Source organism: Dermacentor silvarum, chromosome 6 (assembly GCF_013339745.2).
Source record: "Dermacentor silvarum isolate Dsil-2018 chromosome 6, BIME_Dsil_1.4, whole genome shotgun sequence".
NCBI lineage: Eukaryota > Metazoa > Arthropoda > Arachnida > Ixodida > Ixodidae > Dermacentor > Dermacentor silvarum.
Window position 1 is genome coordinate 184,593,036 of NC_051159.1, and position 6,000 is coordinate 184,599,035.

Consider the following 6,000-nt stretch of genomic DNA (forward strand, 5'->3'; position numbering starts at 1 on the left):
AATAGTCACCGTATGTTCACGGCTGATGTTTCTTCTGTTTTGCCAGATTAATTTCCTTTTTTTTTGTACAAAATCATTTAACGTGTGCTTTTGATTGTATACAATGTATCTACCTTTTTTCAAAATTTCCATTAGTTATTACGTTGAATTGTCCATTGCCGATGTTTATTCTGTGTTGCTAAAATAATTACTCTTTCTTATACAAATCCACCATTTATCGCGTGCGTTTGTCTGCACAGTGTACCTACCATTTTTCAAATTTACCATTGGTTATTACGTTGGATTATTCGCTGCACGATGTACCCACCACTTATGTAACACCCCTGGTAAGGGGTCCTTTAAGGAAATAAACTGAAACAGAACTGAACTGAACGTCTCTGTGTGCGAGCAAGACACGCCTTAAAGGAATGGTAGAATGACTTTCTAAAATAGTGCGGTTAAACACCGCTCCTGCCAATCATGCGTCTTACTTTCAAATAAAATCTCGCGAATACTTCTGAAACGTGAACTGATACTCAAGCGCATATCTCATACAAAAAGGAAGTCTATCTGCTTATTAAAAGAACGAAACATCGAGAAAACAAAGTTTCAAAATTTTATGCGTGCAATCTCTTTCCGAATAACGGCGAGCTTCTAAAATAAGCAAGCTAAACAAAGGTAAAAATAAAGAAACAAACAAACTGTTTCCACAAAACATGCTTACAGCTTTTCATTTTGAATAGCCTATATAGTTGTGTCATATCTTGGAATAAAAAGATAAAGTCGGACTCGAGGTGGTCGCGGTCTGAACGTCCACGAGGGAATGCAAAGGGCACGCAGGTCCTCGCTGCAGAACCCCACGGCGGGAGAAAATATGAGGTGGTGCGTGGAATCTGGAAAGGAGTAATTATGCCAGCGCTAACGTTCGCAAATGCTATTATGTGCTTAAAATCTGATATCTCGTTGGGGTTGGTAGTTAACCAAAGACCAGCAGGCCGGTTGGCCTTCGGAGCCCAAGGCAGTACAGGGTGACATGGGTTGGTCCTCTTTTGAAGTCAGAGAAGCGCAGAGCAAAATTAGTTTTGAAGAAAGACTCAGGAACATGGATGAAAATAAAAATGCGGCTGAAGTGCACAAGTATCTGTGCCTCAGAAGCGCGGACACAGAATAGAGGAAGAGGTGAAGACAGTTGGCAACCAAGTACAGTGTAATAGAAAGTGTAAACAGACAACCAGGAGTCATCAAAAAAAAAAAAAAAAAAAAAAAAAACGTCGCAGTTTCGCCCGAAAGGCGCAGCATCGATTGCGATAGCAAATTAGTAGACAGCAGTACGAAATAAGGGTAGTAGTTTTATCGGCCGTATAAAGTTGTAAATATTCGCTTACTAACTAAATAAACAAGCAATGTGTCACGCGCGCACAGGTAAACATGAACACATCTCGCTCGATGACTGCGGGAACTCGTCAAAACGCTATTGTGAGAAAGCGCGCCAGCGGCAGCGAGCAAATTGACCTTCGCGCTGGCTCTCGCTTCAACACGAACTAAACGTCGAAAGCACAGCGTATACGAAGCTGCCGGCACTCAGCGAATGCACTTTGGCCCATCGCGGATCGCTTTGAAGATGAGGCCCCCTCGGGCTCACGCAAATAAATGCTCCGTAACGCTTCATAATGATTTTGGTTCGCATGCAGAAATTTTCGGAGATACGTGACGATAAAAACATCTTTATTTTTCTCAATAAGTGAATTACAAATTCTGAGATCATGCTCAGTGCCTTGAGTCAAGGCACTGAGCATGATCTCAGAAGCAGCACGTCATCGAATGCAAACGCCGAAATGCGAGACCGCTGTTCCGATAACACTTACTTAAACGAACATAGACGAACGATAAAACTTCGGTAAGAAAGCGTTGTACCTCTCGAAAACGAAACGATAAGCTCTACCGCACACAAGCCCTGGGTTTTGCTACGATGCCGATCTGCTAGTGCACCGAGCGGCAGGCTTACTTATAGTGGAGCGTTGGACCGGCTATCGCTCGCACTATCCCTGCCTGAGATACGCGCTTATGCGAACCCTTGAGATATGCGCTAATGCTGACGTTGCTTGACGTCAGCTGTTTCGGATTGGTGACTTTCCCCTTGAACCCAAAACCGACAACAGAATTGGCTGAGGTTTAACTCTGGTAAACCTAGTTACTGTGAGCGAAAAGTCTGTTTGGCTTGGTCTTGCAAAGACTATGCACACAGTGTTTCATTAATGCACGCTTTCGCGCTTGATAAGCTTCTCTATAATGGGCTAAACTGGCCTCCATTTTCTCCTGTGTTTCAGCAGCCAACTCTGCCTTTGCCTGAGATTTCGCAGCCTGCAGTCAAGCTATATCTACTGGATGATTGGATTCAGCATGTCGCTTGCACAGACGGCCCAGCCGGCGCGCCATCCACGGTGAGACTGAGCGACCAAGCGCCGGCGAGGCTCCGAGCGAGCGCAGCTGCGACGCCTCTCCGCTGCGGATCACGTGGCATGACGTCACACCTGCCACACTTGCGCTCCGGCGGCTCGCGCTCCGGCAGATCAAAGTCATTGCAACGCGATAAATGACCTTGCGAGACATGACGTAGTAGAGTTTTCGCTCTAAAATATTTCAGTTTCACTCCGAAACAAAATAATAAATAACGTTTCGCTTACGTTTTCGTTCCGGTCAAAAATATCGTTATTTTTTTTTCATTTTCGTTCCATTCCGACGCACTGCTGGTGAGCGCGGCCGCGCGGGCCATTCATTGAAAACTATTTGCTATGGGAAACTATTTGAAGATTAATATGCAGAAGACAAAGGTAATGTTCAATAGCCTGGCAAGGGAACAAGAATTCAGGATCACCAGTCATTCTCTAGAGTCTGTAAAGGAGTACGTTTATCTAGGTCAAATACTCACAGGGGACCCTGATCATGAGAAAGAAATTTATAGAAGAATGAAGTTGGACTGGAGTGCATACGGCAGGCATTACCAAATCCTGACTGGGAGATTACCACTGTCGTTGAAAAAAAAAGTGTACGATCATTGCATTCTACCGGTGCTAACAAAAGGGGCAGAAACTTGGAGGCTAACAAAAAAGCTCGAGAACAAGTTAAGGACCGTACAAAGAGCGATGGAACGAAAAAAATGTCACAGTTCGCCCTAAGGGCGAAGCAATGAATGCGATAGCAACACAGCAATGTCATACGAAGTAAGGTGAGCGGCTTTGGTAGCAATATGAATTGTAGTAAACATGAGCTGATTAAGTAAGCAGGTGTGCTGCGGCGTAAGTAGACCGACATGAAGAGAGACTCAATGACCACGAGAAGGCGCGTGTGAAACGTTAAGTGTTGATGAGAAGCGCTTCCCGTGGGCAGCGCGTGCGAAGGGACACACCTGTAGTGCTGCACTGCCGATCCGGGCAGCATTGCATGTGTAGCGTGCGTTGGAAAATGTGACCTGACTATTACTAACTGAATGAACAAGCGTGGTGTGAGCGCGCACAAACAAACATGAATAGATCACACTGAATGACTGCAGACAAGGACAGTCAAAACGCTGGCAGCGAGCCCATACGCCGCAGCGGGCGAAGGTACGTGCGGTCTATCGCTTCAACGGAAACTGAGCGGCGAATGCACGGCGCATAAAGGTCAGAGCCGTGTGGAGATAAGAGACGGTGCGGACGAGCGACGAGCGCGGTTGTTGGCAGAGTAGAAGTGCGCTTCCCCCCCCCCCCCTCCCCCCGCTCCCTCCGGCGCTGGCTTCCCGCTTCCTTGCTTGCGCGTGGGAGATTGAGTGCGTTCGCTCTCCGTGATAGCACGCGTCCCCGCACGCTTCCGCTCGGGCATACGGCGCGCGGTGAAGATTTTATCTATAGGGAACCTCACGGCGACGGCAGAAATCCGGTTGAAGTGTCCATATAATTGCTATCGCTAGGCCTAACGTTAAGAGACAGGGAGAGAGCGGTCTGGATCAGAGAACAAACAGCGATAGCCGATATTCTAGTTGACATTAAGCGGAAAAAGTGGAGCTGGGCAGGCCATGTAATGCGTAGGATGGATAACCGGCGGACCATTAGAGTTACAGAATGGATGCCAAGAAAGGGGACGCGCAGTCGAGGACGGCAGAAAGCTAGGTGGGGTGATAAAGTTAGGAAGTTTGCAGGTCCAAGTTGGAATCAGCTAGCGCAAGACAGGGGTAATTGGAGATCGCAGGGATCCGGCAGTAGACATAAATATAGGCTGATGATGATTTTTGATGGGTACCGTGTCTAGGAGCGACGAGGGATGGTGGTTTCGCGTGCGCTGTGTTCACGCCGCTTTGTCTATCTTGAAGCGAGACGAAAAGCAATTCCTTCACTGCTGCTGCCGCTCCTCAAGCCAGCGTGTTGACAGCGAGCGTCCGTGGTCATCGACTGAGATGTGTTCATGTTTGCCTGTACGACGCGTGTGACACGATGCTTGTTCATTTAGTTAGTAAGCGAATGTTTACACGTTTCTGCAGCCGATGAAACTATACTATCATCACTTCGTATAACTTTCTATAATTTAATATCGCAATTGATGCTTCGCCTTTCGGACGAAACTGCGACTTCTTTATTATATTCTAAGTTGATGATTATTGCTAAAGATTCTTGGCATGACGAGGCACCATTTAATACTATTGTCACGTTCATACGACATCTACAAGTCGCCTGACCGGCCGTTCCTTTCTAGAAGTGGTTAAAAGATACCCAAATATGTATACGCTATATCCGTCTGAAGTGGACTATAATGCCTTGTCTTCAAAAAAATTTCCTCTACACCCTGTTGGCAAATTGACTGTTTATACGTTACCTGCACAGACATTAGACAAACATGAACGCCTAGGTAATGATTTACTCCCCGTTAGTTTTTATTCTATATAGCGTTACAAAACGCCCACGTTATTTAAAATTCACTTGACAATTGTAGAACAATTCTGTTTCTGTTTAGAACGTTTCTGTTCGAATGTAACGCATAACAGCACTTCGAAGTCTCGAGGTCAGAGTGACCAATGCATCTGAGGAATGTTCCGAATGATTCTGCTGCTGGAGAGTCATGGCTGTTGCACAGAGGTGCGCCAGTTCGTGATCGAATTAACGCACGGGGGTTGATAACTTCTGGTTAACAAGTTCCTAGCTGTCATTCAATATAAGCGCCTCGTTTTTGGCCAGCCTGTCTGCTCACTCAATTCAGACAAGGAAATTTATTTTTATTGCGATAGAAATTGTACTCGTATGGACACTCCAAGCGGATTTCTGCCGTTGGCGTCGCCGTCGTCGAGAGGTTCCGTATAAAGTCCAAGGGCGATAAAATCGTCGCCACGCGCCGTATGCTGTATGTGCGAGTGAAAGCGCGCGAGGGACGCGCGCTTTCACGGAGAGCGAACGGACAGTGGAGAGCCAACGCGACGTCTTCCGTCAGCCGAAAGGTCGTGGGAGATGGGAGGGAGGGAGGGTGCGACGCTGTGCTGCGGCACCAACGGCCTATCTTGCGACCGGGCGCAAGGGGAACTGGCGACTCAATATCGCACGCGAAAGGAGGAAAGCGGGAAGGCAGCGCGGGAGGGAGTGCGGCTTCTACTCCGCCAGCAACTGCGTACTTGTACTTTGCGCGGCTGTGGACGGTCGTGCGCACCGTATCTTGAAAGCGATCTGCACACGGTTCCTACCTTTGTATGCGCTGTGCTTTCGCCGCTCAGTTTCCGTTGAAGCGATAGACCGCACCAACCTTCGCTCGCTGTTGCCATCGCGCTTGCTCACGCCAGCGTTTTGACGGCGCGGTTGTCTGCGGTCGTCGAGTGTGATCTATTCATGTTTGCTTGTGCGCGCTGACACCATGCTTGGCAATTCAGTTAGTAAGCGAATCTGTCCAAGTTTATACAGCCGATAAAACTACTATCCTTACTCCGTATACCTCTCCACTAATTTGTAACCCAATTGATGCTTCCCCTTTGGGCGAAACTGCGACTTTTTTGGCAGTCTCGCCATG